General features: G+C 38.9%; 1 protein-coding gene across 3 annotated transcripts in view; it reads right to left on the reverse strand.

The window, feature by feature from the left end:
• The window catches only part of hmg20a (high mobility group 20A), a 75,455-nt gene extending 71,212 nt beyond the window's left edge, over positions 1-4,243 (reverse strand). For 2 of the 3 annotated variants that reach the window (XM_073025540.1, XM_073025538.1), the window contains exon 1: positions 4,092-4,241. The gene's annotated coding sequence lies outside the window, so the exon portion shown is untranslated. Of the gene's footprint in view, positions 1-4,091 lie in introns of all 3 variants that reach the window. The other variant, XM_073025539.1, reaches the window with a different exon arrangement.
• Between the last annotated feature and the right edge of the window lie 10,244 nt (positions 4,244-14,487).

Here is a 14,487-nt window from a genome sequence, read left to right on the forward strand (position 1 = left end):
GACACAGGGGAGGTGACAGGTCAGTGAGAAGAGGTAAGAGGCCAAAGTGGGGATTAGAAGTGGGGGGAGGAGAGGGGAGGGTAAAAGAGAATTTTTTTCTAAACAAAAGGAGAAATCAAAATTCATGCCATCAGTTTGGAGGCTACCTAGACGGAATACAAGGTGTTTGTTGCTCCTCCACCCTGAAAGTGGCCTTGTCCTGGCACAAGAGGAGGCCATGGACCAACAAGCTAAAATGAGAATGGGAATTGACCTGGAAGTCATGCTTGTGGTAGGTAGGGTGGAGATGCTCAACGAAGTGATTTCCTAATTTACGACGGGTCTCACCAATGTAGAGAAGGCTGTATCAGGAGCACTGGAGACAACAGATGCCCCCAGCAGATTCACAGATTAAGTGTTACCTCACCTGGAAGGATTGTCTGGGGTTTGAATGGTGAGGAAGGAGGTGAAGCATTTAGGCCGCTTGCAGGGATAAGTGCTCCGACAGATTAGTGGGGAAGGACGAATGGATAAGGGAATTGCAGATGGAGGGATCCCTGCGGAAAGTGGGGGGGGGGGGGGCGGGGAGAAGGTAAAGATAAATTATTCTAGGTTGCATATTGCCTCACTCATGGCACTGGAGAAAAGAAGAATAGACAGGTTGGTGTGGGAACGGTATGCAGCAGATGACATATCCAGTTCATGTTACAACACACGCCAGATATATCATTCAAACAGATAGGCGTTTTTTTTTAATCTGGAATTTACACATCTGGAATTCTCATGCAACTGGCAAAATTTCAAAATTAAGCAATTTCTAAGAACATTAAGAAACAAAAATAAGTTCAAACAGTGAATATTTCAAGATTTAAGCAAATAAAAATGTGGAAAGACATTTTTACACAAGGGTCGTACAGCAGTAGGTGACTGCCAAACCTTTGAGGGGGATGTTGCTGCTTTACATAATGGTGAGTGCAGAAATTCATTATCTGATTTATTTTTGAAGCTTTTTACAATAATAATGTTTAGCCTTAAAATATAGAGATGCATTGCAAAATATTGTAAGGAAATGACAGAATTTTGACAATTTATTTAAAGGTTTGTGTGTAGAATACTACCGTATGATTTTCTTTGGAGCAGTTCCCATGCAATTAGCACCCCACCCCCATTCCCACGGATGCCGGACGGCTGAGAGTACACTGTACATCTATGAAAACAGCCTCTTAAAAGAGTGCAAGAATGTCATCTGGCACTGAATGTTCAATGTATATAGACCAAGAGGGGGGTATTGGCAGTGGCTCTTCCATCGCGTCCAGGCCACTTGAGCACTACTGCCATGAAAAAGGTCTGGTGGGAAAGTCTGCTGCCTTTGCAATCATTCTGAACACGTTTGTCAGTTCAAAGCAGCAAGATGTTTTAACTGGAGGGAACACAGCACATCATCATCTCTGTATTCAGGGCCAAGCAAAGCAGGGCTAAAATAAGCAGAGGCAGTCAAACAGGGTCCAAATAGGAAAAATAAAACTATAACAGTGAAAAAAAGATCCAAGCTACATTTGTACTAATGATTTTAGGGTCTTGCCAGAATACATTCTAAACTTTAATACACTGCTTGGTGATGGCACCTTCTGGTGATTTGTTCAAAGTAAATTTTTTTTTCAAGTATATATATGATAAATTGTACAACCTTGAGATTAACTTTCTTGTAGCATCCACAGGAAAATAAAGAAATACAAAAGAGTCCATTTCTGAGAAATCAACAGCTACTGTATCCATAATTCAAGGCTGATGTTATGTTGACCTCCCTGAATTGTTTCTTACTTGTTGCCTGTTACGCCGCTGGAGTTTAGGGCAGCAATGAATGTCCTCTATCTGTCTGTATAGAAGGATTCTCATTGCTGTTTTTGTAACGATTGTTTTTGACAAGTCAGGGTTGTTAGCCTTGAGCTGAACACCAAAACCTGGAGGACTGCTGGACCACTCTTAGCCTGGCCTCTACCCTTTGATCTGTTTGACATGGGTGACCCCACCAAGAACCAAAGCACAAGGCACTGACTCCAACCAACGTAGTTCTCCAGGTCATTGAAACACATGAGCCTCCAAACCCTATGGCAAGGTTGTGATCCTCTTGGGGGCTCCCTGATTATTAGTCTGAATTTAACTTCGGAAGTACTTTCTTTTTCTATGCACAGTTGAGGTAAATGTGTAGAGGGAGGTCAACTAACATCAACATGGATAAGAGATTAAATACATACTGAGACGGAGTGCATTTTACAGAGCTTATATGTCATTAGACATTTTACAGATCAAAAAGAAAGCACTTTCAAAATAAAATTCAAGACAAATAATTTAGGCATTGAGTTAATATTGATATAGTTGTTAACTCCTCCTTCATAGGAAAGGATACCAATCACCAGCATATAAAGTAGCTCATTAAAGTTAGAAGATATTCTGGCAAGACTCTGAAAACATTAATACAAATGGAACATGTTGTCCTTTGCAATGGGGAAAAGGCCAAGCAACCAATTACAGCAGCAGATTAGGTGAACAGAAGAACACTGCTAAAGAGAAATTGGCTGTAAGAGGTAAGGATGGATTGGAAAAATGTGCTCTGCATAAAGGAGTCTTGAAAAACTAGAAGATATTTAAGAATTCATAAATCTTCTCTTTAGGTATTACCCTAGCAGATGATGACTAATAACTAGTTGTTCTACAACAGAAGGAAAAAGTGTAGTGTCTGTAAATATGTGCAACATCATTTATGTCATTATTAATGCAGATGTGTCATCTGTAAAATAAAACTAGATACACCTTGTCGAAGCTCCCTATGTTTCAAGTGTATTCATCTGTATTTCCCCACAATGGATGCAAAGTTATAAATGAACCAACTACACAAACCTAACAATGTCCTTGAGTTTTCATGCATCAATTTGAGGAAACATCTTGCATGTACTGAAAGTAAAATTTGACATTTTACTTCAAACATTCACTGCTATTCAATAACCAAAGACTCACAATTATTTTTTAAAATTCCAGATTGTTTTGTATTGGTTCTTCTTTTCCACTAAAAAACACAAGATGCTTAAAGGACTATGTCAGCATAATCATTGCGATCTCATGGTTAATTACAGTATATATTTTTTTACCTTTACATCTTAGATGCAGTTAGCTACATCTGAAGAGCATACTACTCAATACTGCTTTGGCCACTGCCACCATATTGTCCAGTCAGTTGCATACATTATGTGTAAATCCAGATAAATGCCCTCTTAAGTGAGCCAACTTCTAACATGGCATACGAGCAGATCACAGAGGGCAAACAACATCAAAATCAGATCCAAACTCTATTAAACTGCACTTTCATTAATCTGAAGTGCACAGGCAAGCCAGAAAGCAAGAGGGAGATCATTCTGTCAAATGGACCAAAAGCCACACTGGAAAGATTTGCCACTACTGCATTGAGTTATTCTCGCAGTCCAATGCCAAGTAAGCATTACTAAGGCTGTTGTTGCTACATCAGCTATCATCTGATCTGATCAAGTTGCCAAGTAGTCCATGATCACCAGGTGTGTACTGAACAACTTCCATAGAAAAGGTCAATGCCCTCCTCCATCAAAAAGGCTGCAAGACACCAGTGATTAAGAACACCAGATCTCCTACAAGTAACACAGCATCCTGATTTAGAAATATATTTTGCTAGTCTTCAATTAATTCTGATCTAAACCTGAAACTCCTAGCCCCAGATTGCCATGAAAGCACCTTCAACATATTGACCACAGCTGTTCAGGGAAAAAAACTCAAAACCACCTCCATCTTGAAGGATGGGCAATAAATGCTGGCCTCGTAGTGACTGTCAGAATCATAAGTATAAAAGGACAAGGTTTCAGAACAGTGCGTAATAAAACGCAGAAATACAAAATCAGAGCAAAAAGGAAAATAAATAACTTTGAAGCTAAAATCATATATTTGGAAGAAACTGAATTTGACAATTAATGGGATTCCCTTCCCAGCCCCTCTCTGATGAAAGAACGTCAGGTTTGTTTTTAAAAACAAAGTTTAGAAACAGCTCAGGACATTACTGTGGAAGCACCCACTCCCCTGCTCACACTGACCTGCGAGAGGGCCGGCCGCCCGCCCTCCAACTATTGGCTGCACTCTTCTCCTTAGAGGGGGGGTTCCACAAATGAACAAAATGGCGTGAAGCCCTTCAGTGCCGCTTCACCAAGACCGCAACTGCAAAGTCACTTCGTACGAGCGGACGGAAGGCGGAACTACTTTCAACTGTCAACCGCAAGCCCGCTGAAATTTCAGAAATAAATTTCATTCAGCGTTAAATTAGATTTTACTGAAACTTTGATCATTTTAAAATTTCATGTGTGTGATTCTTTTAAATATTAAACTTGCACTTGAAATAGCAGATGGATTCTTTGATGTTGGCGGTAGAACTATCAATAATGTCTTTTAACCAGCTCACCGCGAAGGCTATCGGGGGTTGTAGTTAAACAGTCTTCTTTGGCTCAGTTTAAGAACGGTGGGAAAGTTTTTGAAAGACTACGTTCCCAAGATGCATGGTATACTGCAGTGAGAATGGCGGACAGGAGATCGTGTTTGTGTTTTGAATTACTTTATAAACTTCGTGTACTTGTGTAGTGGTGGCCCAAAAATGATTTTGTTTTTTCATATTGTGTTACTATCACAAGGGTAATATAAAGAGCGAGGCAACATTTCCAAATGATGTAAAACTTAAAGGTAATAGATCAAACATGTCGATGGATAGGTGGATGCAGATTAATGCAGAAAAATGAGACGTGTTGGATTTGGTAGGAAGAATATAAATTAAGACAACACACACACACACAAAATGTTGGAGGAACAGCAGGACAGACAGAATCTATGGAAAATTATATATATTTTATAATCGGTCCAAGGCTAGGTAGTATATCGAACAGAACGGGAACAAGCTGTTTGATATATGTGACAACCACAATGCCATTTGCCCTCCACATGGTCTATATCCTGTGCACTCTTTCGAGCTTCATGAGACCTTTTTCACAGCAGAGTTACTAAGACTGAATATAGTATTCCAAATGCAAAGTCACCAGTGACATGTATAACTGCAACATAGTATCCCAACTTCTGTACTTTTTTTCTCTTCTTTGTGGTGGCGTGTTGGGGAGGAAGCATTAAGAAGAGGGACGCCTCACGTCTTAATAAGCTGGTAAGGAAGGCGGGCTCTGTCGTGGGCAAAGTACTGGAGAGTTTAACATTGGTAGCTGAGCGAAGGGCGCTGAGTAGGCTACGGTCAATTATGGATAACTCTGAACATCCTCTACATAGCACCATCCAGAGACAGAGAAGCAGTTTCAGCGACAGGTTACTATCGATGCAATGCTCCTCAGACAGGATGAAGAGGTCAATACTCCCCAATGCCATTAGGCTTTACAATTCTACCGCCAGGACTTAAGAACTTTTTAAAGCTATTATTAATGCTTTTTGAGATGGTGATTTAGATGCATATCATATTTTTTTTACTGAGTTAAGTATTGTATGTAATTAGTTTTGCTACAACAAGTGTATGGGACATTGGAAAAAAGTTGAATTTCCCCATGGGGATGAATAAAGTATCTATCTATCTATCTATCTACTTAATACTCTGACTCACCACCCTGTCTACTCGTGACACTTCTTGCAGGGAACCATGCCCTATGTTCCTTTGTTCTACAACACTCCCATGGCTCTACTGTTTACTGTGAAAGTCCTTTTGTTTTCCCAAAATGCAACACATTGCCCTTAACCAAATTAAACTCCATTCCACAGCCCACTTACACAGCTCATTAACATCCCTCTGTAACAGAGTTGTTAGTCCCGAGCCGAACCCCTGAATTTGGAGAATCAGTGATTCTCTCTTAGTATTGTCTCTACCTTTCACCTGTTTGGCATGGGTGAACCTATCAAGAGCCAAAGCACAAGGCCCTGACTCCAGCCAACATAGTTCTCTGGGTCTTTGAGGCATGCAAATCTTGAAACCACAACAAGCCCTCTTAGCAGAAGCAGATTAAACAGTAGATTTCAGTGGGTGGTTGAATCAGTAACTGAAAGGAAAAAATTTGTAGGGGTATGGAAAAGGATGAGAGATTGCTTTACATAGTTAGTCCATTTATGCTGAAATAATTCTGTGATTGATTAAAGGGAGAGATTTATGTTATGTTGAAGTATTTCATGTTAATACCAAAAGCATTTTTGCTGTAACATTAGGTTTCACAAACAGTATGGTTTATATTTAGCAAGAAAGCAGAACTGAATGTAGGAATGCAGTGGAAATTTCATTAACACAAGAGAATCTGCAGATGCTGGAAATCCAGAGCAACACACATAAAATCCTGGAAGAACTCAGCGGGTCAGGCAGCATCTGTGGAAAGAAATAAAGAGTCGACATTTCAGGCTGAGAGGAATTTCATTGTTGCATTACAAAATGGAGTGTTTGTGACACCCAATTAAAATACAGCATTTTGTGAGGGATAAATTATGATTCCATCCTGAGGATATGAAGGATGCTACATAAATACAAAACCTTTGTAATTTATTTTCTTATATAAACCATTTTTACCATACTGAGCAAGTCAGTACATTTTGGATTTGAGTTCCCTCAGGCCAATTCACTGCACCCCTTTCCCTGACACGGTATTGTTGACTCATTACTGGGTGCATTTTGATGGATTGTTCATTTTGCATCACTTAATGATCAGTTTGCAATGGATGTTTGATTCAGGGATAATAATACTATATGGAAAGATATTGGTTGTATCCTGGACCATCCTGGCCATTATAATTGCTGATATCTGTTAGCTTAACTACATTAATTAAACTTAAGACTGATGTACAGTACTGTGCAAAAGTCTTAGGCACATATATATATATAGATAGAGCTAGGATGCCCAAACCTTTTGCACAGTACTGTAGTAATTCTATGCATTGCACAGTACTGCTGCCACAAAAAAAAATTCATGACATAAGTGAGTGATGATAAACCGGATTCTGATATGGGTCTCTAATGTGGACTGTAAGTAGGAAGGAGGTAGGGAGAGGGGAATCGTGGTTGAGAAAAGGGAAAGGGTGAGGGGAGGAAGTGGCAAGCACCAGAGAGGCATTCTGTAATGATCAATAAACAAATTGTTTGGAATCAAGTACCTATGCCTGATGTCTCAGGGTTGTGTGTGTCTGCAGTGTGCCACCCACTGCCTCAGCACTCCTTCTCTGCCAACTGTCCTATATCCCTTCCGCGGCACTCCACCCTCGCCATCCCCAACATCCTTTGCTTCTACCAGATTTACAAACTTGCTCGCTCTCCACTCCATGTTGACAAATAGAGGGCTATGCAAAAGCCTTAGGTACCTTAGCTATAAATATGTGCGTAAGACTTGCACAGTACTGTTTAAGGAGAATATTAGTTTTCTAGAATAGACCCAGGGTACGTGATTCAGCATCTTTCTTTTACCTGTTATTACACCAAATGAGTACCAATTACAAGTGGCACTATTACATCTTGCTGTGAATATTCAAAGTTCAAAGTACATTTATTACTTAAGTATGTATATATTACACAATTTTGAGATTCATCTCTTTACAGACAACCACAAAACAAAAAACGCTAATGAATCCATAAATAGACCAACCAACACCCAGTGTGCAGAGAGAGAGAGAGAAAAACCACAAATAAAAGCAAACAACAGCATTCAGAACAAAAGTGAGTCATAGACACGATGTCTGGAACAGCAAGAGCAGGTCCACAGCCTCGGCTTTAGTTCATCATACAGCAGGACAAAGTGTCACAGAGCTCACAAATATGAAGCCCGGAGCAACTGGAGCAGGCCCGCAGCCTCAGCCTCAGCCTAGAGCAGAGTAAATATTGCAGAGCAGTGAGCAGAACTAGCCCAGTCCTCATCTCTGGTCCTGACACCCTGCTTTTTCAATCCATCCAGTCTTGCGTTTAAATTTTTCAAATATTGGGTCGCTCCTTGCTCTAAGGCCCAGGCCCTGTCACATCAATACACTCTGGGCCTGGATTCTGCCACCACATTCGGACTACATTTACCAAATTTGTGACTTCTACTACCTGGAAGTTCTGGTCAAAGTCACACACCATCATGACTTAGAAGAATATAAATGTTTCTTCAATTGGCAGAGTTTGTCATGAAACATAGGTTGAAAGAATGGTGATGAAGATGGCAGAGTTTGTCTTCGAAACATTGGTTAAAATCGATACCCATACTCTGATGGAAGCTATATTAAATTATATTGTCAGCTATTGTTCAATAATAATTCACTCCTCAAACCATAAAATTCCTTATGACAATTAATACCAGAAACTCTTGAATTATATTATTCCTTCCTTTAAGTGGCTGATTTCTTAAAGATCAAGGCTGTACCCAGGTAATGAATGCTTTCCTTTCTTACACCTTTTTTTTTACAGTCAAAAATTGGTCAATTTTGTTTGTAAGTCAGAAAACACACAAAAAAACTCGATGTGGTACCCTTACCTCCAGTGTTGTAATAAATGATATCAACACACAAGACTGATTGAAAGTAACAATTACTAAATGGAGGAGTGAGAGAGACAGAAAGGGAGAACTAGTTCTGCCATTTGTAGGAATGAAATATATGCATATTATGGGAGCTTGAATGTATATAGGGATATAGCCTGTATATGTAACCTTCTATACTGAGATGCCTTGGATACTTTTTCATTCTCTGGTCATGTCCAGTTGCTTGCTTGAAATTGAATGTGCAGAAACTGGCTAAAACCCATCCCTTTAATATAGCATTGATCACCCTTCAAATGTAATTAATTAGCTGTGAGAGATGGGAATGCCATGAGGTTGTTAAAAGTGCTCTATAAAGGCACATTCTCTTTTTTAGTAAACATTTCAGACATGCTATAAACTAAAAATGATACTGTACTGTAGTAACTGATTTATGCAGTTAAAAATCAGCTTCTCCCACATGGGAATATTGTAGGTACTGATCTATTTAACTGGTGGATTTTTGAGATGGACTCATTTTCATCATCTTTTTGAAGATCGATGGTAAATCATTGCTGGAAAAATGATTTATGGATATTGATTGCCCCATATCTTATACAAGTGCACATATTTCAAATGTGAGATGAGGCAGAAAGTGATATTAGGCTATACAACCACAGTGTATCAGGGTCCAATTTAATCACGTATTTTGTCCACTTTCTCAATGATTATAAACAGTATATTGGCTGAACAGGACCAGCTCACATATTCTCTATGAAAAATTCTGCAAATTTGACTTTTCATAAGTAATAAAGCAGACGCATTAGCTACTTTTTATTTTTTCCTCTTCAATACTAAGTTCAATAATGATAGTGCTCATTGTGTCACTCATGGCCCAGTTGACAGCATTCTTACCTCTGAGATGCAAGGTTGAATATTTAAAGCCTTTTTTAGAGACTTGAAACATTATCTAAATTTATGCTGCCAATACCGTGTTGCATTGAGGGATTGCCACACTGCTGGAGGCTTAATCTTGCAGCTAAGGTACTTGCTGAAGTTCTCAGATGGATATTAAAAGTTCCCTGTCAACGTTTTACTTATTACTATACTGGTGGTGGCCATTCCACCCATCAAGTTTCACAAGCTCTCAGCAGAGCTATTCAATTACTCTTATTTCCCATAGGTACATACAGTATAGAGTTGGCCTGATAATGCAAAGGTTAGCATAACTGTTTTACAGCGCCAGTGATCAGGGTTCAATTTGCACTGCTATCTGAAAGGAGATTATACATTCTTCCCATGATCACACAGGTTTTCTCCAGGTGCTCTGGTTTTCTCCCACATTCCAAAGACAAATAGTTCGGGTTAGGGTCAGGTTTAGTAAGTTGGAAATCTAGTGGGAGCGAAGGATGTTGGGAATGGTGAGGGTAGAGCATTGCGGGAGGGGTGTGGGGTAGGTGGCAGAGAAGGTGCGCTAGGGTTGGGAGGTGGTGCAGATATAGACACATCCAGCCTTGTGACAGCAGACAAGGTCATTTGATTCCTAATAATTGGTTTATTACAGTATTAGAATGTCTCTCCAATGCTTCCCCCTCCTTCCCCTTTTCCCATTCAGGATTCCCCTCTCTCTGCCTCCTTCCCACTGTCAGTCCACAATAGAGACCAGTATCAGAATCAGGTTTATCATCACTTACATATGTCATGAAATTTCTTTTTGTGGCAGCAGTACAGTGCAATATATAAGATTAATACAGTATTATGCACAAGTCTTAGGCACCAAGGTATATACGTATATGTGAGAAATAAAGCTAATCTTTAATTTTCTTTCTCTTATAATCCTGTTCTTTATATTTCCTCATGCATTAACTTCCTTTTGATTACTCTTGCCACTTCCTTACACCAAGAATTACTTACAAATTAATTTACAGTAGTTAATCTTTAGAAATGAGGGTCCCCAATGGAGCACCCAATAGAATCTCATGGTCATGGGGACAACATGCAATCTCCACACAGACTCCTTTCAAGGTCAGAATCAAACTGAGGTCCCCAGAGTTATGAGGCAGTATTGCTATCTGATGCATTATCATTCTGCTTTGAAGAAAGAGAAGGGTTCTCCCTGGCGTCCTGGCCAGTAATAACTTATCCTGTAATTGATATAATTAAAAACAGATTTTCTAGTATTTAGCACATTGCTCTTCCTGAGAACTTGGTATGTACAACCTATCACTTACTGCTATAATTTCCTACATTGAAACAGTGACAATTTAAAATATTTATTTACTTGGATACAAAATACTTTCAGAAAGCAGTATTTAAATAAAAGTTTTTTATTCTGTGATCAGAAACTCAGCACAGATCGAGATTGAAAACTAAAATCTTGTTCATCAACTCACTATTATCAGTTCTGGCTGGCAATTATTATCCATCCCTGCTTCATCTGTAAATTGAGTGGTTTGCAGGCAGCCATGCTGTTGGGTCTGGAATATAAAAGGAGAGAAAATTCCCTTTTCTCTAGGATACTATTGGCCAGCTGTTTCTTATTCCAATCCAGTGCCTTTGTGATTGTCCTTAGTGATACTGCCTTTTTAAATTACAGTTTTATTTAATTCCCCAGCTAACACTGAAGGATTCAAACATGTGTCGCCAGATCAATTATCTAGACTTCTTGCTGTTAGACCAATAACAATCTCAATGCTACCAGACCCTCAGGTGGCAAAGTCAATGTGATAAAACTTGTACAAAGTATCTCCCTACTGTGTTAAAAGCAATTCACTAATGTAAGTTGTGGCTGTGTAGCTTTAGCATTACACTGAGACCAGCCATTCTGAAAAGATCTTTTGACAAACGAACCCAGCGGTAACACTCATATTAATATGACATGTAGAAATTAGGCAAATATTGTAACAAAAAGCAAAGAGTTGTTATTCCTGAAGGGACCAGATTGAGAAAAATTCTGTAGTGTTCCTCAGGTACATTATCAATAGACATAAATTAGACACAAATTGTGCATCAAAGAGTTAATTATTTATGGTATATGTATATCTAATATGTCAGTAAATGATATGCATATGATATCTCTTCGGCAAACTGCTGAACATCATTGGAAACATGAGGAAATCTGCAGATGCTGGAAATTCAAGCAACACACACAAAATGCTGGTGGAATGCAGCAGGCCAGGCAACATAGCTCTTACTATCTTTCATTTCAGTTAGTTCTGACGAAGGGTCTCGGCCCGAAACGTCGACAGTGCTTCTTCCTATAGATGCTGCCTGGCCTGCTGCGTTCCACCAGCATTTTGTGTGTGTTGCTTGAAGATCACTGGAACTGTTGTTATTGTAGTGTATTTAATATTTTATTAATATTTGTGTAATACTGTAAAAATATTATTTGATTAAGCATTCTTTGTTTGTTTACATAATTCATTATGGGTTATAAGACCGTAAGATATAGGAGCAGAATTAGGCCATTTGTTTCATTGAGCCTGCTCCACCATTTCATCATGCCTGATTCATTTTTCCTTTCAGCACCAATCCTGCCTTCTCCCTGTATCCCTTTGTGCCCTGACCCATCAAGAATCTATCAACCTCTGCCTTAATATACATAATGACTTGGCCTCCACAGATGCCTGTGGCAATAAATTCCACAGATTCACCACTCTCCTCATCTCCACACTAAGAGGATGCCCCTCTATTCTGAGGTTGTGTCCTCTGGTCTTAGACTCTCTCACCATAGGAAACATCCTCTCCACATGCACTCTATCAAGGCCTTTCACCATCAATAAGTTTCAATTAGGTCACCCCTCATTCTTCTGAATTCCAGTGAGTAGAAGCCTAGAGCCATCAAACATTCTTAATAGTACAAGCCATTTAATCCTGGAATAATTTTCATGAACCTCCTTTGAACCCTCTTCAGTTTCAGCACATCCTTTCTAACAGGTGCCCAAAACTACTCACAGTACTCCAAGTGAAGCCTCATCAGTGCTTTATAAAGTCTCAAAGTCTCAACGTTACATCCTTGCTTTTATATTCTTGCCCTCTTGAACTGTAATGTGTAAGAAGTATGCAAATGGCATAGATCACGTCACCTGTGAGTGCCTCACTAAAAAAAGAGAAATGAAAAGCTCAGTAGACAAATATCCTGGCTCCTATGGTTTTCTATTGATTTGTATCTGGAGTTACAAAGTATAATGGTAACGATGAGGAAGTTTTAAAACAAACCTGAGATGACTGCCTACCTGTTGAAGTGCAGCACGTTCTTTTTCTGAAGGAGAGACAGACGGTTGACTTTTAAAAATAGGCAAAAGATGGATGAAGTTAACAAGCCATGGATTCATTAACTGTGAGTACCGGGTTATGATGATAATGATGATGATGATGATAATAATAATAATAATGAAAGCAGAAATTGCTGGCTACATTGGAAAGATGGACAAGTTCCTTGCACAACAGATAAATGGATGACTACACTAAACAAATTGAGCAGTACTTTGAAGGAGATGAAATAGTACATGAAAAACTAGTGCTAGTGCTGCTGAGTGCAATGGATGGAAAAGCATACCTTTCACTTAGAAGTTTACTGCTCCAACCAAAATGAGCTTTGCTGATATTGTGAATGTAATGGAAGAACATTCAGAACCAAAACTGTTGTTGATTGCAGAATCAACTATAATGATTCTTGATTTGTAAGCAGAATCAAAAGGAAGGGGAGTCCATTTCAGCTTACATGACTGAATTGAAGAAATTGTCTGAGCATGTTCAGTTCAGTGATCGGCTTAATGATGCACTGTGAGATCATTTAGTTTGTAGCACCTCAGATTAAAGTATTCAAAAATGGATTTTAACTGAAGAACCACTCACATTTAAAAGAGCAGTTGAAATCACTGTATCAATGGAAACAACAGCCAGAGGTGCAATTGAGCTGAAGTCAGGAATGAAAGTGACTGTGAACAAATTTACAATGTCTAGACAGAAACCTTTCAGGCTGAACAAATTGTGTTACTATTGTGGCAGGGGCTCATGTACTTCAGACCAATGTAAGTTTAAAGGTGAAACTTGCAGAAAATGCAATAAAGTAGGACACAAACAAAGAGCACGTTGGGCAGACAAAAATAAATGGACTGCACAGGAAAGAGAAAAAGATAAAAGTTGCAGTTTCAAAAACAGCACTAATCTGCATGCTGTTGATGAAAAATCTGATAATGAGAGTGATAGTGCTGGGTAGCCTTGGGTTTCAAGTGAAAACTAACAAGAGACAAGCAATATGGCTTACACCAGAAGTAAATGGCAAATTAATTGAAATGGAATTAGACACCAGCTCAGCAGTTTCAGTTAAAAGTTTGAATGGCATTTTGAAGATACTGAATTGAACCTTGCAAATATCCAACTGAGAACTTGTACTGGGGAAATTTCATTCCTGTGGAAATTACATTTGTTACATTGAAATTCAGGAACCAGCAGTCCACAATGTGCTTGTTTATGGTAAAACAAGGAGGGCCAGCATTGTGGGACTGTGATTGGCTGAGACAACTACAATTTGATTGGAGATCCATTCACCATTCATACTTCAGTAATTAATGCACTTTGAATCTTGAATCTTTGAATGTTTGAGATGCATTCCTGTTGAAAGGTCTCAACCTGAAATGTTGACTGTACTCTTTTCCATAGATGCTGCCTGACCTGCTGAGTTCCTCCAGCACTTTGTGTGTGTTGCTTTATTTCCAGCATCTGCAGATTTTCTCCTGTTTTTTAAAGTTAAAAGTTTATAACTAAGTAGGGAGGAATATAGTGTATTTAATATTTCAGTAATATTTGAGTAATATTGTAAATAAATTATTTGATTAAGCATTCTTTGTTTGTTTACATAATCCATTATGGGTTATAAGTAAGAAGTACATGAATGCATACATCATTAAATGAACAAGTCCAACCACCTAAGCTCCTCTCTAAAAAAAGAGAATAAAGAAAAACTAAGTAAACAAATATCCTGATT

The sequence above is a fragment of the Hemitrygon akajei genome, chromosome 21, assembly GCF_048418815.1.
Source record: "Hemitrygon akajei chromosome 21, sHemAka1.3, whole genome shotgun sequence".
Lineage (NCBI taxonomy): Eukaryota > Metazoa > Chordata > Chondrichthyes > Myliobatiformes > Dasyatidae > Hemitrygon > Hemitrygon akajei.